Raw genomic sequence first — 24,145 nt, 5'->3', positions numbered from 1 at the left:
GTGGGTGTCCTCCAGCAGGGGGTGAATCGCTAACTCGCAGTTGGTGCCATGGCCTGAATTTATGTGGGTAATTTGGTGTCCGGTGATGTGTGTGCCTTCTGTCTGGGTGATCATAGATATTTAACGTGTAGAGTGTTTTCTGCTTTGGCCCTGATTCTCTCAGCAACCCAGTAACTCTTCTTGTTTATGCAGCTTGTCTCTTTTATATTGGGCACTATCTACATTTCAGTGTAATGAATCTACTAAAGAGTGAACAGTCTGAGTCAGATGAATAACTTTTTAGGAGAACTAGCACCACGTATGGTAAATGTTTACTCTTTTTATTCAAGCTTACAAGAACATTCTAACTTCTAAAAGAACAGGAAAAAACTCTATTTCAGAAACCCTTGTCTAGCTTAATAATCTTCTTGATCAATCTGCTTAATTAATATAAATTCGTAGATTAATATTTTCAAGCACATCTACGCTGCTGTAGCTGCAGTATTGAATATCTTTGTTTTGTGTGAAAGCATGGAAGCATTTGGGGAAAATGCTTTTGTTTCACCAGTAAAAAAAAAAATAAACTCACCTGCTATGACAGCCCATTAATTCAGCTTAATTACAATCATTTGGCTTATGTAACAATTGCACTGCTAAAGTAAAGGGGGGTATTTTAAAGAATCATAATTAATTGCACAGTTGTAATGTGTTTCTCAAGGCGTGAAACTATTTACAAGAGGCATTGACTAATGACAGTTACCAAGTCCAGCAGTTAAGGATCAGGACCCGAGATTTTTTCATTTGTGGTGATTCTGTTTTTGTCGAGGTCGCTTTAATGGGAGACAGGATGCGGACCTGAAACGCAGCGCAGGTCACAGGGACACCATCCACAGACTGAGGGGCTTCTCAGAAGAGTGGATGATCCTCACACTTTTTAGGTGATTGTCCACCTAGACTTCTAGATTTCATTATCCAGTGGCGGAATGTGTTTCACCATCAGTTACGGACTTTGAATGATGTCTAAAGCCAAAAACTCAAGAGTCTGAGATGACCTCTATCTTCCACTTTTATGAAAAATCAATACAAGCCGTTGCTGGCTTCTATCCATTAGTGAGTCATGCATTTTTTATCTAGTCCACATTATGTAGAGAGCACTTCAGAAAAAAAAAATAGAAAAAACATTAGCACGATTTATAATGTTTTTTTTTGTGTAATTGCAAGAATGTCATGAAAGGATTATTGTTTCTAAAAACAACTTTTGTCATTTGTGTCATTTAGCAGCCCTGTGAGCACTTAGAGTGGAGTTTGTTACGGATACACAGTAAGGAGGGCAGTGTTACAGACAGGCAGGAACCTTAGGACGAGCCGTACATGCACGTAAATGCGTCTGAGCACTTTGAGAGGAGTTTGTTACGGATACACAGTAAGGAGGGCAGTGTTACAGACAGGCAGGAACCTTAGGACGAGCCGTACATGCATGTAAATGCGTCTGAGCACTTTGAGAGGAGTTTGTTACGGATATACAGTAAGGAGGGCAGTGTTACAGACAGGCAGGAACCTTAGGTTGAGCCGTACATGCATGTAAATGCGTCTGAGCACTTAGAGTGGAGTTTGTTACGGATACACAGTAAGGAGGGCAGTGTTACAGACAGGCAGGAACCTTAGGACGAGCCGTACATGCATGTAAATGTCACAGCTTCAAACAGCCTCCATACCTACAATTAATAATCAAGGTCTTGTACTGCTAATCACACACAAAGATTAAGATAAAACATGATTTTTTTCAGCTGTATAAACCACATTGATAGATCTGTGGTATATATCATACATTTCTGAGCTCATTTGCATTCGTTATTATATGGGACATGACCGGTAGTAAGCCCTGCATGCATCAGTCCACTTCGTAAAGGTAACTTATCCCTGTTCTCTGCTTGTATATAATGTCTTTGTACTTTTATCTGCCCCAGCAGACAATGAACTGAACTGAAAGAGGTTTGATTCTATGATTTGATCCTTTGTACTTTCAGTGAACACTACTTTACGGTCTTCGGGAGCTTGGAATACGCTCTCAGCACTGAAATGCTTTGCCCGCTTTGACCCTGTGCTCTGCGTGCCTCATGTGTTGTGCTGTACATCATTCAGCAGATGGAGCTCAGTGTTTGTCATGGAGAGAGAGGCCCCTCTGCCAGGCCGTCTCTGCTAAACCCCCCTCCCATGGTTTCCAGCATGGAGAAAATCCACCACCTTATTTATTCTGTATCTCCTGGAAGGAGCTCTTGGAAGCTCCCAGATTTGATGTTGAGGTTCTCTTTAAGTCATCAGCACATTGCTCCTTTCTCCTGGAAAACAGAAGCTGGACAGTAGGTTTTCTCTGCGCTTTTGAGCAGATACAGCTGGGGAATTGCCTGTGTGATTTAGGTGGGATGCTGCCCGTACGCTATGTGTTTCAGACTTTCTGCTCTAAGTCAAGTCGTAGATTGTGCTCCTTAATCGGTACCTATAGCAGGTGACCTCTTGGATAAAAGCTGTTGCTGAGATGGAGGTGGAAGATGAGATTCTTCACGGCACTCTGACAGGATGACATCGTTCATCTGCCCTGCTCTCCTCACGCCCACTATCTGCTCCTTATACCATCTGAAGGAGGAACTAACTGGTAGCCGTTGTGTCCTAGTGATCGTTGTCATAAAATAGAGTGCATCAATAAGACCTGAAATCGATTCTTTCTTGTCGATGCAACAGACTTTTACATTTATTTACATTTATTTTTTTGTTCCATTGCTGCTGAATATTTGCTGTTTCTTGACGCTGTGGTTGTGTAAACAGCCACAGCATTTTTCTTAGCTGCACAACAGACCCCTGTCGTTTTCATCACAGCCACGCGCTTCATTCCTGGACTGTTCTTTAGACAGTTTTGTTCTCATGAATAGATGTTTACAAAAGTGTTCCTCTTCACAACAGGACACCTGTGAGGAGACCCATTACAACGAAGCTAAAGACAAGGTATTGTAAGAACATGCATTGTTTCTGGACGTTAACTCTCGTCAGCAGCAATGCCGTGTGCTCAAGGTGCTCCTTACTTCTTCTGGCTCCATGATGGATGGCCTGTGGTCTGGATCCAGGCCCTGAAGAGGGTCTTTCCACATTGCTGTTCCCTCAATGATGGATTGGATGGGCCGAAAGCCCTAATTCCTCATGATTGCCCAGAGCCCCGCTCTCTCCTGTGAGAGATCCGCGGACACCTGCCCAGCGCGCCATTCCTGTGCTGTGGAGCTCTGACCTGCTCCTCCCCCAGGTGTCCTGCGTGGCAGATGTGCATGCAGACATCGCATGTAGACGTGCATTCCTTGTTATTGCTAAGAGGCTGAGATGTTCAACCTTCCTGTTTTAGATGTTGTATTTGCTAACCATCCACACTGCAGAGGTACAAACATAAATTCCCACGAAGGTCTCCTGGGAGTCACAGTCTCATGGCAGACACTGCAGTGAGTCACAGTAGACTGACAGCTACTCTGTAACTTAAGTGCTTCATGAAATTCTAACTTCATACTGTAGCCACTAATAGCACTTAAATTTCACATTCATTTGGTATATTGCGTTTGGTATTTTGGTATTTAATTCAGCTATGTACAGGGACCTCCACTCAGAAAATAATCTTTTGAAAACACTTTTGTATAGTAAAAGAGTACAGTGGAGATTACAGTACTAATACCTGAGAGTCTTAGCTGGTTCTGTTCAACTAGGCCATATTTGTTAGTAGGTTGTTGACTAATACTCTGCGGTTTACCTCCATGCGCAGACAGACAGGTGTAAAGGGCTGCTGAGGATGTGGCTGGGCTTGGCACATTTGAACGTTCTGGAGAGCAGATGGTAACAGACAGGCGTCGGACACGGCGGTGTGGTAAACAAAGTTGACAGATAGCCTTGGGTATGAAAGGACAGGAATAACCTGCAGGACAGCCTGGCTACTGGCCCACATCTCTGAATGATGACAGCTTTGCTCTTATTATTTTGACTCTGACTGGCGATGTACCAGCACACCGACCTTGGGCCCAGTGCTGCTCACTATAGGCTCCAGGTCCTTCCTTGACTCAGTGATTGGGTGGTCCTGCACCCTAGCCTTGGTTATTTTATTATATAGTCTACCTAATTTTATTTTCTATCATTTTATTCCTGTTGCTCTTTAACTCAGATCATCTACACTTCAGTGTATTTTATGTTTTGCAAAGCACTTTGGTGTACATGTTGGTGTATGCTCTGGTGTACGCTCTGGTGTTTGCTTTGGTGTTCGCTTTGGTGTACACGTTGGTGTACGCTCTGGTGTACGCTCTGGTGTACGTTTTGGTGTACGCTCTGGTGTACGTGTTGGTGTACGCTCTGGAGTTTGCTTTCGTGTATGTTTTGGTGTACGCTCTGGAGTTTGCTTTGGTGTACGTTTTGGTGTACGCTCTGGTGTTGGCTTTGATGCATGCTTTGGTGTACGGTCTGATGTTTGCTTTGGTGTACGCGTTGGTGTACGCTCCAGCGTTCGCTTTGGTGTACACGTTGGTGTACGCTCTGGAGTTTGCTTTGGTGTACGTTTTGGTGTACGCTCTGGAGTTTGCTTTGGTGTATGTTTTGGTGTACGGTCTGGTGTTTGCTTTGGTGTACGCGTTGGTGTATGCTCTGGTGTTTTCTTTGATGTTCGCTTTGGTGTACGCTCCGGCATTCACTTTGGTGTACACGTTGGTGTACGCTCTGGTGTTTTCTTTGGTGTTCGCTTTGGTGTTCGCTTTGGTGTACACATTGGTGTACGCTCTGGTGTTCGCTTTGGTGTACGCTCCGGCATTCACTTTGGTGTACACGTTGGTGTATGCTCTGGTGTTTTCTTTGGTGTTCGCTTTGGTGTACGCTCTGGTGTACGCGTTGGTGTACGCTCTGATGTATGCTTGTCATCCTCAGATGTGCTCTATAAATAAATTTGACTTATTTATTGATCAGCTATGGACTAGCAGTGTTTTGGTGACTAATTGCTTTGTCATTATATCATCATTTATGTTTACTTTGTATACACTGGTTTAGGCTTTTGGTAAGTCAGATAATAAAAGCTCCTGTTTTACTGATTCAGAGGGTGAACGAGTTGTTTTTCTTACCAAACATATAACCACGAAATGTACGAAAAGCAATTTTGACACTTGACAGTTATTTCCTTTAAACACAGAAATAACAACGTTGTTTATTAGTCCAGCTTGTCAGCAACATCTATACAACAACTCATTAACATGAGCTTGAAGATGGAAAAATCTATAGACAATGGCATTACAAACCTTTTGTTTTGTCGTATAAATACAAGCAGACGGAATGAAATGCCACACTGATAGATGATGTGCAGCCTGCGAGATCCTGCTGTTTTGCCACCTAAGCAGGTTTTTCCCAGCGAATAACCGACAGAACTTTCTCTATAGAACAGACATTCCGGAAAAGTGCAACTCGCGATGGTTTGGTTCTTTTTCACATAGTGGGGGTGCCGCAGGTTAGTTCAGCAGCTGCTCTTTATCAAAATAGCAGGAATTCATATATCTTGATGAATGCAAAACAGGAATGATGAGGGACTCCCCCCCCCCCCCCCCCCCCCCCACCTACTCTTATGCTTCCTGGTTGAGGAGAGCTTCTTTTCAATAATCAGCAATGCAAGAAACCGTGAAGAGTGACAGTATGCAGACTTACAAAAGATACCAAGGCATTGACATCTCAAGATATTCTCCATGGATTTGTTGTTTTGTATGGTAGTATTGATAGTACTCTTAGAGTAGTATTATTATTAGTCATAATAGTACTCTTGAAGTAGTATTATTAGTAGTAGTAATAGTACTCTTGCTTGTCTGCTTCCCCAGTTTTGTGTAGGTATCTATCTGTTTTTCCAAAAAGTGATCATTTTTATTGCCACTTCTTCTGAGACATTGTTAGAATTCAAGAGAGCTGTTCAATGCCGGAACAAATGCAATAAGAGTCGAGTTCGCATCCTTAACACAGAGTGGAGACTGGCCTCTACGGTGTGTCTTGTCTCTGATCCTGTTCTTGATTCTCAAGGTGCAGAACTGGGTCGCATCTTTCACCAGACGAAATAGAGTTTGCCCGTAGTGACGGAATTTAAATGCATCAAGATTACCTTCACGAGTGACGAAAAAGTGAGCGAGACATTGACAGGTGGATCGCTTCAGCTACTGGGCAGCATAAGGTCCTGTCCTCCCCTGAGGTCATGAGCTGTGGGTGATATTAGTGCAAAAACAAGGGTTTGGGAACAAGCAGCCAAAATGATGTTGATCCTCAGGGTTTCTGGACGTACTGGGCAGGGTGAGCAGTTTGGGCTGCTGGTCTTTTGCATCGAGAGGCGGCTCGAGTGTCTTATAAGGATGCCACCTGGACATCTCCTAGGGGTGATATTATGGAGGTATCCCACCAGACCCAGAACATGCTGGAAGGATTAGGAAGGATTATATCTTTCAGTTGACGTGGAACTGACTAGAGATCAGTGTGGATGAGTCTGTGGCAAGGAAAAAAGAGGTCTGGCGTGTCCTACGGGGTTAGCCGCCAATTCACCTTCAAGTGCTGGCTTGATGCTTTGTATGACTTGCAACTAATCATTCAAAACTCATTTCAGAAAAATTGGCCTGAAATTAAAATACAGCTAATGGTAAGAAGTGGAATGAAAAGTACTTGGACTCGGACTGAACCTTGAGGAACACCTTCTTCCTTGCATACATGCAGACTAACCAGTCTATAGATGAGTTCTCTGAGTGGCAAGAAAAATGCCTCAATATGTTTAGCAGAGAATGTTGCTTATTCAGATCGAATACATCAGATAGACATGAAGACGCAGCCCATTCCATGTGTGTACAGCTCGAGAGAGGAGAGAGTGCCTTTGCTGACTGCATAATCGTGTGCTTTGCTGTAGCCTGTCATCCACGTTCTGTACTTCTCCAGCCAGGAGACAGCTGTTAAAAGCTCCCCGGAAATCAGCAGAAGCTGACTGTTTGCTTAGAAGCTTTTCCAGTTTTCGCTCTCAAACTGCAGCGTTAACATCTTTAGCAAAGTCTGAAGTGCAGTGAGAATTTTCTCTCATTCGTGGATGAACTTGTCCACATCCATCTGATTTGTTGAAATCCCTGTGAGCAAATGACTCCGGTGGTTAGCTTGACTGGCCTGCAACCTTTAAGCTCGCATCCTGTGAAACTCGGCAGCTGTTTGCCTGGAATTGATCCCTAGGTTTGCTCATGGTCACCCTGCAGGTAATTGGTCTTCATGGACTTTAGCAGATGCACAGCTATATCTAGGAAATCTTGTTTGGCCGCTTTGTGTTTCAGCAGAAGAGCATGAGGCTCTTGGAGTGACAGCGGATGATGTATCTCAGCGTCCAGGTCGGAATTTTATTTTCTGTGTATACCTTATCCGTTATTGGTCTGCTGCACTCCCCTGTGATCCACAGGAGAGAGGGGGTGGTTTTCCTGTTCGGGAAAGAGAAATCTGGAAATGTCAAGCACTGATGAAGGGCTTGCCCTTTGTACGGTCGGCGGGTTTACCTGGGGAAGGTTGATGAGCTTTGTGACAGGGATCCAACCGCTTCTCAGGGATCCTGCTTCACTCCTGGTTTGTTTTGCAGATAAGATAGAAGCTGCTCGAATCTGTCAGAAAAAGTTCTGTCTGAGCAGACAGCTTAGCAAGCATGAAGCGCTGAATAATGGTGGCGAATAAACGGGTGTTAATGTAGCCGCAGGGACAGCGCTGGCAGGTTCTTACTTTCGTGTTTTTTTTTGCTGTACGCCTTCCATGCTCTGATGGGCGTGACATAAAGAATAAAATGGTTTAAGGCTTTTTCACTCCCACGGAGAAGTGTGATTTTACATGGACAGGCTGTCGTTTCACTCTTTAGACAAGTAGGATGAGGCAGAGCAAAACCTGCTTTTAGGCTGTGATCTGCTAAGACAGATGAGTTTTATGGTCTGGATGATCTACAGAAGAAAAGGCGCCCAAAAAGTTGAGCTGTGGAGAAATGGCAGAGTGTATGAAACTGAGCTGGCTGCAGGTAAGAACGTGGAGTTCTTGGTTTAAGTCGTTAACTTAACCTAACCGGCTCCAATGAATATCACCCATCATCCAAGCTCTTGTTAAATATAATTTTGAGATGCAGATGAATAACTAGATGTATAGTGGTAACTGTCTGGTTAAACGTGCCTGAAAGGCAACAGTGTGAATTGAATGAACAACTGATGAATAAATAAATGAATTTGAATGGACTAAGAAACTACACTCTTTAAAATATTTTGCCTCAAGTATCTTAAGGCATCTAAAATGTTTAGCTGTTACCCAAATGAGTCCAGTTGCCAAAAATTGCACAATACATCTGCACTAAAAATTGTACAGTCTAAATATTTATAAGTGATTTGTGATGTAATAGTCTGTGCATCTTTTTTTGGTTTCCCTTTACGTGGAATTACTATTACATTTTTAGGTATTCACCATAATTGTCCAGATATTAATGTCAGGCAGTGACGATAACTGTCAAAATATCGATATAACACGCCTGCTCTTTAGCACCCCTTGTGGAAGCAGCCCTTGCAGCCAGCTGACATGGGATGCGACTTCATAGATTTAATGCCTTAAACAAGAAGTAGCCATATTGGCTATTTATTTCTTGAATCCATGCCCTTAAAAGGTGTGATGTCATTTGAATGAACAATAAATTGAGGCAAGGAGCTTCACTGGCCTCACTGGCAGGGGAGCAGATCCAGTCCCGTCCTGACTCTGTGCGTGCGGCGTGCCTGTCCTCGCACCTACAGGGGTGCAGATCCAGTCCCGTCCTGACTCTGTGCGTGCGGCGTGCCTGTCCTCGCACCTACAGGGGTGCAGATCCAGTCCCGTCCTGACTCTGTGCGTGCGGCGTGCCTGTCCTCGCACCTACAGGGGTGCAGATCCAGTCCCGTCCTGACTCTGTGCGTGCGGCGTGCCTGTCCTCGCACCTACAGGGCTGCAGATCCAGTCCCGTCCTGACTCTGTGCGTGCGGCGTGCCTGTCCTCGCACCTAAAGGGCTGCAGATCCAGTCCCTTCCTGACTCTGTGCTGGCAGCGTGCCTGTCCTCGCACCTACAGGGGTGCAGATCCAGTCCCGTCCTGACTCTGTGCATGCGGTGTGCCTGTTCTAGCTGTGTTCTGGTCAGTTGGCCCAGCCATCCTCCATCCTCCTTTGTTAAACGATGGACGACTGAAAAGGAAAATTATCCCAGAGATTCACCTCTGATCAGTACCTGATTTTCACCATAAATGCCCGCTGTGTTCAGAGGCAGCTTTTTTCATCTGTGGAGCTTGGCCTTAGAAAAACCACCCAGCCCGCCAGCCCACGGTAATGAGTCATGATGCCTGATTAAAACTCACCGTGATATTAGAGCAAAGCAGCAAAGAGGCTAATGCCCTTGAATGAGGATCGAATGTGGGTTTTTGTCTTTATGCAGTAGTTTTACTGTAATGCTGGTGTTTTCTCCTTCTTTTGGCTAAATATGTACCAAACATAAAGTGTTTCCAGAGAGCAAAGTGAAAAAAAATCTCCTTTGGTGTTAAAATGGAGATAAAAAAAAAATAACACTGGGAGTTGCTAAATTGCCCGTAGGTGTGCCTGTGTGAGTGAATGGTGTGTGAGTGTGCCCTGTGATGGGCTGGCCCCCCATCCTGGGTTGTTCCCTGCCTCATGCCCATTGCTTCCGGGATAGGCTCCGGACCCCCCGCGACCCAGTAGGATAAGCGGTTTGGAAAATGGATAGATGGATAACACTGGTAAAAAGTCAGCTAGTGCTCTGCCGGTAGTGAGCCCTATTTGAGGGCCTGGAGGTGAGGCAGAGCCCCCATCCTGCTGTGCTGCCGATTGTTGGCTGCCCACAGCCACTGTTAAGCTGCTACCATCCCATCATTATGAGCCATTTTGCTGTTTGCTGCATTTGCAGAAGTCTGTTTGCTCTCCACCCGAAACAAGGGGATCAAGGTCAGGAGAAACACGCAGCTCATAATTCCCAGCAGGCCTTGCCATCTCCCCCCCCCTCCCCATCTCTGCCCTGTATCTCCAGAAGGCTTCGCAGAGAATCGTCCAGAACACGCTGTTTGCAAAATAGGCTAAATTAGCCTCAGCATACCGACAGGCATGGCTGCGTCGTTACGGACATGGTGATGTTTTCCGTTTCGTATTCTGGAATAAACACGGTTTGTGTGAAATTACACGCAGGCAAGAAGCCCCTGCAGTTGTTTAATTAAAATGAAAGATAAATAAATCTCCGTAATCCCACTAAGCTGTCTCTGTCCTCATATATGGACGCAGTTTTTGATTCATAAAGCAAGAGGGAGCAAATAGCGGAATCGCAGGGGGGACACAATGGCTGGAAATGGCGAGACGCAGGCCGGTCTGACGGCAGCGGGTGCCAGATAATTACTGAGGCGGTTTCTGGGCTTCCCAGATAAGCCGGCACCCCCCAGTGGGGCTCTAAAGTTTGTTTTGTGTCCTCAGTGCTGTACCACAGCCGGGATTATATTGTCACATACAGATGGTTGAAGACATCGGGACGGGTGCTCTGGTTGCTCTGGGATCGGCTGTGTATTTCCAAAGAGAAGCGTCCTGCAGATGCTGTGTATTTCAGGCTTAATTTGCGTATGTTTAATGGGGGGAGGGGGGGTTGGTCCCTATCTTCTCTCCAAGAAGAAACTCGTTGAGAAGGGAAGGTCAATATGGAGTGCAGGCTCCGCATCACGTGACCAGATGGTCCTCTTTTTTGCACACTGTTCCCGTGGTAGATAGTTGGACAGGGATACGCAGGTTATTTTTGCCTGCTGTGCCCCCGCAAGCAGGCTGACATTTGGCCCTGGCCTTGGCTGGTTAAGAAGGGCAATTCTCATTACCATTCCACCACTGCCTTAAGGATGCCCCTCATTACCGTCCACCACTGCCTTAAGGATGCCCCTCATTACCGTCCACCGCTGCCTTAAGGATGCCCCTCATTACCGTCCACCACTGCCTTAAGGATGCCCCTCATTACCGTCCACCGCTGCCTTAAGGATGCCCCTCATTACCGTCCACCACTGCCTTAAGGATGCCTCTCATTACCGTCCACCACTGCCTTAAGGATGCCCCTCATTACCGTCCACCACTGCCTTAAGGATGCCCCTCATTACCGTCCACCGCTGCCTTAAGGATGCCCCTCATTACCGTCCACCACTGTCTTAAGGATGCCCCTCATTACCGTCCACCGCTGCCTTAAGGATGCCCCTCATTACCGTCCACCACTGTCTTAAGGATGCCCCTCATTACCGTCCACCGCTGCCTTAAGGATGCCCCTCATTACCGTCCACCGCTGCCTTAAGGATGCCCCTCATTACCCTCCACCGCTGCCTTAAGGATGCCCCTCATTACCGTCCACCACTGCCTTAAGGATGCCCCTCATTACCGTCCACCACTGCCTTAAGGATGCCCCTCATTACCGTCCACCGCTGCCTTAAGGATGCCCCTCATTACCCTCCACCGCTGCCTTAAGGATGCCCCTCATTACCGTCCACCACTGCCTTAAGGATGCCCCTCATTACCGTCCACCACTGCCTTAAGGATGCCCCTCATTACCGTCCACTACTGCCTTAAGGATGCCCCTCATTACCGTCCACCGCTGCCTTAAGGATGCCTCTCATTACCGTCCACCGCTGCCTTAAGGATGCCCCTCATTACCGTCCACCACAGCCTTAAGGATGCCCCTCATTACCGTCCACCGCTGCCTTAAGGATGCCCCTCATTACCGTCTACTACTGCCTTAAGGATGCCCCTCATTACCGTCCACCGCTGCCTTAAGGATGCCCCTCATTACCGTCCACTACTGCCTTAAGGATGCCCCTCATTACCGTCCACTGCTGCCTTAAGGATGCCCCTCATTACCGTCTACTACTGCCTTAAGGATGCCCCTCATTACCGTCCACTACTGCCTTAAGGATGCCCCTCATTACCATCCACTACTGCCTTAAGGATGCCCCTCATTACCATCCATTGCCGCCTTAACCCTCTGGAGTCGACGGCTTCGAAATCTGGAGTCGAAATCTTATTGTAGAAACATAAATCCGTAATCTGTCTTCTTTTCAAGACGTTAATTGTCGGAAGTATTAAGGTTTTTAAAAATCGGCAAAAAAGTGAACCATGTCACCTTTCTTTGTTTTACCTGCATCGGGGTGAGTGTAGTGCCACCCTCACCTGAAGATCAGTATTTGCATTCTTAGTAGCCGCATTTACGCGTATTCAAATCATATTCGCACCAGATACATCCCAATCAGCCTCATACTGTAAAAGGGTGGGGGGGGGGTGTGGCCAGGTGTGAATGACTCATGCATACACATGAAAGTTGCTACATATTCAATGAAAGGAGCCCAGAAATAGTGACATGAGTTTGGTTTTTTTTATTTATTTATCCAGCTGAATGTTGCAACTACACCACTTAGTCATCTTTATGTAGCCAAGACTTTGGTGATCAGATATCTGGGATCAAAACAAACTGCCACCATTGCTTACTATGTACTTTTATAATGTTTCTGCAAGTGTTCCAAACTGCATTTTGCAATGCCTATGCTTTGATGTCAAATTACAAACTTCACATAAATCTGACATATTTACAAAGTACACTAAGATTAAGATGAGTTTAATGCCAAAACAAATATATAAGAAATAATTTATTTGCCATGAATTAAGTTTATGATATTGAATGAAATGTGTGACCATGTCCCAGTCACTGAAAGTGTGTTCCCTACCCCTAGACCCCAGAGGGTTAAAGATGCCCCTCATTACTGTCCACTACCGCCTTAAGGATGCCTCTTATTACTGTCCACTACCGCCTTAAGGATGCCTCTCATTACTGTCCACTGGCGACTTAAGGATGCTCCTCATTACTGTCCACTGGCGACTTAAGGATGCTCCTCATTACTGTCCACTGGCGACTTAAGGATGCTCCTCATTACTGTCCACTGGCGACTTAAGGATGCTCCTCATTACTGTCCACTGGCGACTTAAGGATGCTCCTCATTACTGTCCACTACCGCCTTAAGGATGCCTCTTATTACTGTCCACTACCGCCTTAAGGATGCCTCTCATTACTGTCCACTGGCGACTTAAGGATCCTCCTCATTACTGTCCACTGGCGACTTAAGGATGCTCCTCATTACTGTCCACTACCGCCTTAAGGATGCCTCTCATTACTGTCCACTGGCGACTTAAGGATGCTCCTCATTACTGTCCACTGGCGACTTAAGGATGCTCCTCATTACTGTCTACCATCCCCTTAAGGATGCCCCTCATTACTGTCTACCATCCCCTTAAGGATGCTCCTCATTACTGTCTACCATCCCCTTAAGGATGCTCCTCATTACTGTCTACCATCCCCTTAAGGATGCTCCTCATTACTGTCTACCATCCCCTTAAGGATGCCCCTCATTACTGTCTACCATCCCCTTAAGGATGCTCCTCATTACTGTCTACCATCCCCTTAAGGATGCTCCTCATTACTGTCTACCATCCCCTTAAGGATGCCCCTCATTACTGTCTACCATCCCCTTAAGGATGCCCCTCATTACCATCCACCGCCACCTTAAGGATCCCCCTCATTACCATCCACTGCTGACTTAAGGATGCCCCTCATTACCGTCCTCCGCTACCTTTCAGATGTCCCTCATTAGTCCTATGCTTTTCATTATAAGGGGAGCCATGAATCTGCGCTGACCGCCTCCTGATCTCCTGCGACTGCCTGCCCTTCTGTTTTAAATGCTTTGCCTTGACCTTCCGGATGCGGTGTATGCTCACATTAAGCAGCCATGCAGAGCTGTTCTCACGTGCTGCTTAATGCGGACTCACACTTTATTCCCATGAACCGCCGTCTTCGAACCAAAAATTCAGGAGGAAGTGTATCGGACTGCAGTCGCCTGACTCAGAAATTAAGATGGATAAATGGGAAAGGGGCTCTTACCCTTGCGGGTGTTTGTATTCAGGGAAGCTGCCAGTATCCGGTGACATGCTAAATCATTAGTTTGCCTTTGGGAGTGGATCTCCGGAATTATGGATTTTCCGGATGCACTGGGAAAATCGGTCGCAAGGAGGTCAGAAAAAAAGACAGAGACAAAGCCTCATTTCGGGTGATTTTTATTCTTGGGATAATTAGGGGAGGAAAAGCTGGTTAGTCTTATATGTTTTTCACAAGAGTCTTTATCCAACCCATTGATGCATTCAAATATAAATAACTAATCTAATTGTGTCCATTGATGGAGCACAGAGACATGCCAGTGAACCGAATTTCTTGTAATACTTGGAATGCAGCATCATTTAGTGAGCTCTCGTAAATAATAGGATCATCAACTCTGTCGGTATTTTGTTTTAGAAGCAAACATTCATCGGAACATTCATTCTTTATTCAAAGCTTAATGGTTTGTTGTCTGTTTAAACTATGCGATAAAAATGAGGATCCTGCACTGTGGGGCCCGCTTTTTCGCAGTACTCACTCTTTTCGCAGTGCTCACCCTTCGCAGTGCTTGTTCATTTCGCAGTGCACAGTGCTTGCTCTGATGCTGACCAGTGTCAGGCTGCTTTTGCAGGAGGAGGCCAGACCTTCTGCGCTTGTGGCTGCTGAAATCCGGCCTGATCCTGTCACTGCCAGCCAGTGAAGCCCTTGACTGCACACCGAAGCATTGCTTCCCGGCACGGGGTGACGTTCTCACGTGTCTTTTGGTGTGGCAGGGAGTTACTGGAACGCAGCGGCCTTCACCACCCCCCTCGTCCTACCTGCACTTCTCCACCTTCCAAGGCGAGACCAGCGCCGACATCTCCTTCTACTTCAAGACTTCCTCGCCGTATGGCGTCTTCCTGGAGAACCTGGGAAACACGGACTTCATCCGTTTGGAGCTGAAGTGTGAGTATCTGCCCCTCCAGATGTCACTGTCTCTGATCTCCAGCTGTGCTGCTCTTTTCACAAATCTTTCTGGCTGACTATCAATCATTTATTGACTTTCTTTTAAGTAAATACAAAAAGAAAGCTACAACTTAAAAATGATCTAAATGAAAAGATTATTGCCTCAGGGCTATAATGTTAAATGATATAATTATTAATAATCAATATGTAAATGACTGACTTATTAATTGCTCTGGGGGTGGCAGGTTGGCCTGACAGTGCAGTACAGGACTGGGGGTTAAATGCAGCCCCTGGTCATGTGTGTGGGGGGGGGGGGTCTGTGTCTGTATATGTATGTATATCTGTGTGGATTATCTTATCTTATTTGTGTCCTATACTTGGATGGATGGATGAGAGAGTAGGTTTATGCAGGTTCTTTGTCCAGTAAAATAAGGTCATTTGCATTAGTTCTCCTTCCCCTGCATAGACTCTGCATTGCTGCTTATGTATATGAGCTGTATCAGTGGTGACATTGATAGTACTTGTTTCGTAATTCTTGGCTCCGCCTGAAGGGCTTGGCAGAGCCCGGCTTCAGCAGGCGCCAGCGTCCCGTTAGGTGACCCGGAACATGAGGAGTTACAGGCCAGATCCATTACCGTGGTGTTCCAGTGACGGTCGCACAGAGACGCGCGGGCTTATGGCGGCGGGAGGGGTGGCGGTATCGCTCCGAAACAGGCCTCGCTGTCCTGACTGCTGATGTGGCTCTGTTCAACCTCGCATCCAGCGCGTGACATAATCCCGCAGCGGGGGCAGGCCATGCAGCGGGGGCAGGCCATGCAGCGGGGGCAGGCCATGCAGCGGGGGCAGGCCATGCAGTGGGGGCCCACCAGCAATCCCCCGCATCCTCAGCACCCCTCGCTGTGAACAAACACGCCAGGAATGCTGTCCCTGTGCTTATCGTCTGCATTCTGCGCGTCTAAGTGGACTTACCCAGGCTGGCCGTTCATGGCTAACGTACCACGTGAGTTTCCCGGAGGAGTCTTAGGCAGTGCCGCCCCCGGGGGTGTGGGGGGGGTTGGGGCAGGGTCCTAACAGCCCTTCTCTCTGTAATCCTACTCCATTGCTTCAGATGCAGGGGCTGGGGGGGTCTAATCGGTTCCATCTATCATCTATGCTCCCCCGTATCCACCGGGCTTCTGAGTCACACCCCCCCCCCCACCACACATTCGCACGCGTTCGTCAGTCCAACTCAAGAAAAAAATGAAACCTCCTTTTTGCTTTAATGGTGCACTGGCAGAGGAGCAGGGGGCATGTCACATTGTAGAAGCACGAGCTGGACAGGCAGACCTCGTGTTGCGATGGAGAGGGAGCAGCCAGCTGGGACAGTGAACCGCCCAGTGCACGGGCAGTATGTGTAACTGCAGAAAGCTATATCTGCATGCAGGCGGTATGTGTTATCACGCTAAACTGTATCAACAAGCCACACCAGGCACAGGTGGTATGTTACCATGGTAAACTGCATCAATAAGCTACATTGTGTGCAGGTCATATGTGTTACCGTGATAATCTGCAGCAGTAACCCACACTGCATGCAAATGATATGTGTTACCACACTAAACTGCATCGGTGAGCCGCACTGCGCACGAATGGTACATGTTACCGTGGTAAACAGTATCCACAAGGTGCACTGCGTACAGGCAGTACATGTTACTGTGGTAAACTGCATCGGTGAGCCACACTGCGCACGGGTGGTACATGGTACCACTGTAAACTGAATCTGTGAGCCTCTCTCTGTACATGTAGTATGTGTTACTGTGGTAGACTATTTCCACGAGCCTCACCTTAACCGCATACCAGCCTTGGGGGAGTTGTGCTGCTCCAGAAATGCATGAAGGGGCCAGTGTATGGACATCTCTGTCCCTCTGAGTTCTCAGTGCTGCCCAGGGAATCAGGGCTCAGGGCTGAGGTATTTGGAGAAGAGCCCCAGGACTGCCTCTGGCCCTCCTGCCGTCTGCCTCGCCTGCCCTGGGTACAGACACGGATCTGCCTCTGTCCCCCCTCTGCCTCTGGCCCTCCTGCCGTCTGCCTCGCCTGCCCTGGGTACAGACACGGATCTGCCTCTGTCCCCCCTCTGCCTCTGGCCCATCTGCCGTCTGCCTCGCCTGCCCTGGGTACAGACACGGATCTGCCTCTGTCCCCCCTCTGCCTCTGGCCCTCCTGCCGTCTGCCTCGCCTGCCCTGGGTACAGACACGGATCTGCCTCTGTCCCCCCTCTGCCTCTGGCCCTCCTGCCGTCTGCCTCGCCTGCCCTGGGTACAGACACGGATCTGCCTCTGTCCCCCCTCTGCCTCTGGCCCATCTGCCGTCTGCCTCGCCTGCCCTGGGTACAGACACGGATCTGCCTCTGTCCCCCCTCTGCCTCTGGCCCTCCTGCCGTCTGCCTCGCCTGCCCTGAGTACAGACACGGATCTGCCTCTGTCCCCCCTCTGCCTCTGGCCCTCCTGCCGTCTGCCTCGCCTGCCCCAGGTACAGACACGGATCTGCCTCTGTCCCCCCTCTGCCTCTGGCCCATCTGCCGTCTGCCTCGCCTGCCCTGGGTACAGACATGGATCTGCCTCTGTCCCCCCTCTGCCTCTGGCCCTCCTGCCGTCTGCCTCGCCTGCCCTGAGTACAGACACGGATCTGCCTCTGTCCCCCCTCTGCCTCTGGCCCTCCTGCCGTCTGCCTCCCCTGCCCTGGGTACAGACACGGATCTGCCTCTGTCCCCCCTCTGCCTCTGGCCCTCCTGCCGTCTGCCTCGCCTGCCCTGGGTACAGATACGGATCTGCCTCGCCTGCCCTGGGTACAGACACGGATCTGCCTCTGTCCCCCCTCTGCCTCTGGCCCATCTGCCGTCTGCCTCGCCTGCCCTGGGTACAGACACGGATCTGCCTCTGTCCCCCCTCTGCCTCTGGCCCTCCTGCCGTCTGCCTCGCCTGCCCTGGGTACAGACACGGATCTGCCTCTGTCCCCCCTCTGCCTCTGGCCCATCTGCCGTCTGCCTCGCCTGCCCTGGGTACAGACACGGATCTGCCTCTGTCCCCCCTCTGCCTCTGGCCCTCCTGCCGTCTGCCTCGCCTGCCCTGAGTACAGACACGGATCTGCCTCTGTCCCCCCTCTGCCTCTGGCCCTCCTGCTGTCTGCCTCGCCTGCCCCAGGTACAGACACGGATCTGCCTCTGTCCCCCCTCTGCCTCTGGCCCATCTGCCGTCTGCCTCGCCTGCCCTGGGTACAGACACGGATCTGCCTCTGTCCCCCCTCTGCCTCTGGCCCTCCTGCCGTCTGCCTCGCCTGCCCTGAGTACAGACACGGATCTGCCTCTGTCCCCCCTCTGCCTCTGGCCCTCCTGCCGTCTGCCTCCCCTGCCCTGGGTACAGACACGGATCTGCCTCTGTCCCCCCTCTGCCTCTGGCCCTCCTGCCGTCTGCCTCGCCTGCCCTGGGTACAGATACGGATCTGCCTCGCCTGCCCTGGGTACAGACACGGATCTGCCTCTGTCCCCCCTCTGCCTCTGGCCCTCCTGCCGTCTGCCTCCCCTGCCCTGGGTACAGACACGGATCTGCCTCTGTCCCCCCTCTGCCTCTGGCCCTCCTGCCGTCTGCCTCGCCTGCCCTGGGTACAGACACGGATCTGCCTCTGTCCCCCCTCTGCCTCTGGCCCATCTGCCGTCTGCCTCGCCTGCCCTGGGTACAGACACGGATCTGCCTCTGTCCCCCCTCTGCCTCTGGCCCTCCTGCCGTCTGCCTCGCCTGCCCTGGGTACAGACACGGATCTGCCTCTGTCCCCCCTCTGCCTCTGGCCCTCCTGCCGTCTGTCTCACCTGCCCTGGGTACAGACACGGATCTGCCTCTGTCCCCCCTCTGTCTCTGGGCCTGCAGTTAACATTTTAACTCCTAAAGTGCATTGTAGGAAGATAAATGCCGTACAAAAGTGAGCATCTCGCTCCTCCCTCCCTCTCTCTCTCTCTTTCTCTCTCTCTCTCTCTCTCTCTCTGTCTTTTATTGACTGATTGCCAAGAAGGTTTTAATTGACGGCATGCGACTTTAATAGTGCATTAAGAAGACTTTTGGCGCTTAATGCGATCCTCTTATTCCTACTGCTGGTTCGGATGGGCACCACTCTGGAACATACTGATGACTCTCACCTTCATGGTGAAACCTGCACAGCTGTGCCCTCCGCACCACCAGAGCCCCGCGGTGAAAAGCCGACTGTGATCCGCGGTTTCCGGCTATCAGCTTTCACCAGCTTCCTCACTGCTGAAAGACGTGTTGGCGCCCTCTGCTGACGGTAGAGGTTTGGCAGTGCTGCCGCCTGGTAGCCCCCTCCCCCGCTGCTGTACCAAACCCCGTCCAGGGAGTGTCCCATCCCAGGGTGGACCTCATTACAGGCACATAAAGGTGCCTTTGAATATTCATGGAATTTTCAAAAGCGTGACTGAGCTTCAGATTTTGGATGAGAAATGATTTATTAAGATCCATATTTCATGTTTTATACACCCGGCCCGCCTGCCCCCGGGGGTCCATGACTCTTGAGGGGAAATGTGATTTAATCTGGAGTGAAGCTGTTTTCTCCAGCACTCTTTGCTTTTCTTATTTGGAGTCGCTCCAGATCGTGCCCAGATTTTAATTTCTCCTGACGTTGGTGTCTGTCTCAGACTCCCCTGTGTCTGGACGCAGCCGGCCTTTCCGACATCATTCAAATGCGGATTGCAACACGTTTATAACATGACACTGGGCATAGACTTCCCTGTGACTGTGATCAGTAATGAAAGAACCTCATCTCCGGCTGTCAGTAAACATGCCAGAGGGATGATGAACATATCGGCTTGTTTTATAAGTGTTTATTCTGTTTTGCCTCAGTATATACAAGCATACATCGCTGTGGGATCCACATACTCCTCACTCCTGTGCCTGTACATCCCTGTGAATCCACACGCTCCTCACTCCTGTGCCTGTACATCCCTGTGAATCCACACACTCCTCACTCCTGTGCCTGTACATCCCTGTGAATCCACACACTACTCACTCCTGTGCCTATAGATCCCTGTGAATCCACACACTGCTCACTCCTGTGCCTGTACATCCCTGTGAATCCACACGCTCCTCACTCCTGTGCCTATACATCCCTGTGAATCCACATGGTCCTCACTCCTGTGCCTATACATCCCTGTGAATCCACACACTCCTCACTCCTGTGCCTGTACATCTCTGTGAATCCACACACTGCTCAGTCCTGTGCCTGTACATCCCTGTGAATCCACACATTCCTCAATCCTGTACCTATACATACCTGTGAATCCACACACTCCTCACTCATGTGCCTATACATCCCTGTGAATCCACACACTCCTCACTCCTGTGCCTATACATCCCTGTGAATCCACACACTCCTCACTCCTGTGCCTGTACATCCCTGTGAATCCACACGCTCCTCACTCCTGTGCCTATACATCCCTGTGAATCCACACGCTCCTCACTCCTGTGCCTGTACATTCCTGTGAATCCACATGCTCCTCCCTCCTGTGCCTGTACATCCCTGTGAATCCACACATTCCTCAATCCTGTATCTATACATCCCTGTGAATCCACACACTCCTCACTCCTGTGCCTATACATCCCTGTAAATCCACACGCTCCTCACTCCTGTGTCTGTACATCCCTGTGAATCCACACGCTCCTCACTCCTGTGCCTATACATCCCTGTGAATCCACACACTCCTCACTCCTGTGCCTATACATCCCTGTGAATCCACACGCTCCTCACTCCTGTGCCTGTACATCCCTGTGAATCCACACGCTCCTCACTCCTGTGCCTATACATCTCTGTGAATCCACACACTCCTCACTCCTGTGCCTATACATCCCTGTAAATCCACACGCTCCTCACTCCTGTGCCTGTACATCCCTGTGAATCCACACGCTCCTCACTCCTGTGCCTATACATCCCTGTGAATCCACACACTCCTCACTCCTGTGCCTATACATCCCTGTAAATCCACACGCTCCTCACTCCTGTGCCTGTACATCCCTGTGAATCCACAAACTCCTCACTCCTGTGCCTGTACATCTCTGTGAATCCACACGCTCCTCACTCCTGTGCCTATACATCCCTGTGAATCCAGACACTCCTCACTCCTGTGCCTATACATCACTGTGAATCCACACGCTCCTCACTCCTGTGCCTATACATCCCTGTGAATCCACACGCTCCTCACTCCTGTGCCTATACATCCCTGTCAATCCACACACTGCTCACTCCTGTGCCTGTACATCCCTGTGAATTTCTCTTGATTTGACTCTCCCTGCTGACCCCTAGAGGATGAGCTCCCCCTTTGAGTCTGGTCCCAAGGTTTCTTCCTTCTTGGGAGTTTTTCCTTGCCACTGTCACCTTTGGCTTGCTCACTGGGGGCTTTGGGTACGGATGCTGTAAAGCATTTTCAGACGACGTAATGTTGTGATAATGCGCTATACAAAAATACATTTGTTGTTTGTTGTTGTGAATCCACACATTTGTCACTCCTGTGCCTGTACATTCCTATTCATGCCGGTTAATTAACATGATCGACTTTCGAAATTATTCCACGATTAATTATTTATTAAGAGAGCTTCTGGTTTGCTTGCTGCTGTTAATTATTTTCCATCTCCAGAAGGTTTTCCACGTGGCCATTTGCGAGCTGGTAAGGACAAAATGTAAGAGGATGCGAGTTTGTCAGCTGCACAGGGGGACACAGAGAAAGGTGGCAGAGCAGAGCTGTTCGAGTGTGCTGCTGCATAGGGCGGCACAGAGAAAGGTGGCAGAGCAGAGCCGTTCTAATGTGTCTGCTGCATAGGGCGGCACAGAGAAAGGTGGCAGAGCAAGCCATGTAAGTTTATCAGCTGCACAGGGTGGCACAGAGAAATGTAGCAGGTCGGAGCCGTGTGAGTTTATCAGCTGCACAGGGTGGCACAGAGAAAGGTAGCAGAGCAGAGCCGTGTGAGTTTATCAGCTGCACAGGGTGGCACAGAGAAAGGTAGCAGAACAGAGCCGTGTGAGTTTATCAGCTGCACAGGGTGGCACAGAGAAAGGTAGCAGAGCAGAGCCGTGTGAGTTTATCAGTTGCACAGGGTGGCACAGAGAAAGGTAGCAGAGCAGGGCCGTGTGAGTTTATCAGCTTCATAGGGTGGCACAGAGAAAGGTAGCAGAGCAAAGCCGTGTGAGTTTATCAGCTGCACAGGGTGGCACAGAGAAATGTAGCAGAGCAGAGCCATGTGAGTTTATCAGCTGCACAGGGTGGCACAGAGAAAGGTAGCAGAGCAGGCCGTGTGAGTTTATCAGCTGCACAGGGTGGCACAGAGAAAGGTAGCAGAGCAGAGCCGTGTGAGTTTATCAGCTGCACAGGGTGGCACAGAGAAAGGTAGCAGAGCAGAGCCGTGTGAGTTTATCAGCTGCACAGGGTGGCACAGAGAAAGGTAGCAGAGCAGAGCCGTGTGAGTTTATCAGCTGCACAGGGTGGCACAGAGAAAGGTAGCAGAGCAGAGCCGTGTGAGTTTATCAGCTGCACAGGGTGGCACAGAGAAAGGTAGCAGAGCAGAGCCGTGTGAGTTTATCAGCTGTACAGGGTGGCACAGAGAAAGGTAGCAGAGCAGAGCCGTGTGAGTTTATCAGCTGTACAGAGTGGCACAGAGAAAGGTAGCAGAGCAGAGCTGTGCCCACGCATTCTACTCGTTGTCTTGTTTAATTAATTGTTGTCTTATTTAGTTGAATAATACAGTGCAGACCATTTAAATGTTATAAATGCACTTTCTGCTGTTGTATGCTTCCCTTCTGAAAAGTTTCTGCGGCTCTGATCTGCTTATGACCTCCCGAAATTTACTGGTGCATGAAAAGAGTATCATGTATTAGCTTGTTTAATGCAGACAGCCTATCCATCCTGGAAGCAGACCTTCTCCTTGGCAGCTTAGTGACACAGCTAAGTGCCCTGAATTGCTTCGATGGACCTAAAATAATTAAACGCCGCTTTCATTCCTTCTAAGGATTTTTCCGTTTTTTCCAGGAACTCCACTCGGCGTACCTCTAATACTCTTCCTTCTGTCTGCATCTGAAAATGTCTTGTCGCTGACCTTATGCTGATGTCTGAGACTGGACCATTGTATTTCTCACATACATCATCTCCTGCATGCGCTTCCAAGCGATTAACATTTCAGCAGGTCAGCTATTAATTTAGCTTAATTTATTAAGTTGCTTACGACTTGTCATTAGCTACTTTGCTTGTTTGTAATGGGCAGAGTGAGCCCTATCTGAATCAGGTCCAGCTTCCGTCTGCCCGCTACGCCACCTGGATTACCTGGCAGCTGTCTGCATGTTGAGCTGGCAGGATGCTGCTGGTCTTGGCAGGAGACGTCACTCTGGGGAGCGGGAGAGTACAAGGGCTCGGACCACAGAATGGAGCGGCGCAATTCCAGTTCCAGCCACCGGAGGCCTGAGGGCTGGATCCTGTGCTCTGCACCTGCGCCTCCCCAGCGCGTGTGAGGAAGAGGGGAAAGCGGATGGGTGGTGGGAGCGGGAGGCTCTGCCAGCCCATCGATCGCTCTTACCTCAGAGATGGCCACTAATTCCATGACCTGCCGGCCCATGGGAAGCACTCAGGACTCATAGAGGATGGGGGACGGAGCCCAGGCCACAGCTGAGGCCCAAAATGGATGGGATCCAGGCTGGGGATGTGAGATCCAGGCTGGGGATGTGAGATCCAGGCTGGGGGTATGAGATCCAGGCTGGGGATATGGGATCCAGGCTGGGGGTATGAGATCCAGGCTGGGGATATGAGATCCAGTCTGGGGATATGGGATCCAGTCTGGGGATATGAGATCCAGGCTGGGGATGTGAGATCCAGGCTAGGGATGTGAGATCCAGTCTGGGGATATGGGATCCAGGCTGGGGATGTGAGATCCAGTCTGGGGATATGGGATCCAGGCTGGGGATGTTAGATCCAGGCTGGGGATGTTAGATCCAGGCTGGGGATGTGAGATCCAGGCTGGGGATGTGAGATCCAGTCTGGGGATATGAGATCCAGGCTGGGGATGTGAGATCCAGGCTGGGGATGTGAGATCCAGGCTGGGGATATGGGATCCAGGCTGGGGGACATGATTATAGCTGCTATAATCCCCTACATCTAAATGTCAGCATGTGCTGATGGCCTCGGCAATCAGGGTGATTGTGTGGATTTAAGGCCCCCC

General features: G+C 49.3%; 1 long non-coding RNA gene and 1 pseudogene across 1 annotated transcript; both read left to right on the top strand.

The window, feature by feature from the left end:
- LOC125726951 (contactin-associated protein-like 2) overlaps positions 1 to 24,145 on the top strand; it is a 252,898-nt pseudogene that overhangs the window by 199,454 nt on the left and 29,299 nt on the right.
- LOC125726952 (uncharacterized) lies at positions 21,850 to 23,858 on the top strand. Its single transcript, XR_007388473.1, has 3 exons — positions 21,850 to 21,942; positions 22,272 to 22,491; positions 22,547 to 23,858. It is a non-coding gene; the product is annotated as an uncharacterized LOC125726952 (long non-coding RNA).

This window comes from Brienomyrus brachyistius, unplaced genomic scaffold, assembly GCF_023856365.1.
Source record: "Brienomyrus brachyistius isolate T26 unplaced genomic scaffold, BBRACH_0.4 scaffold81, whole genome shotgun sequence".
Classification (NCBI taxonomy): Eukaryota; Metazoa; Chordata; class Actinopteri; order Osteoglossiformes; family Mormyridae; genus Brienomyrus; species Brienomyrus brachyistius.
This window is presented reverse-complemented; position numbering and strand designations above follow the sequence as displayed.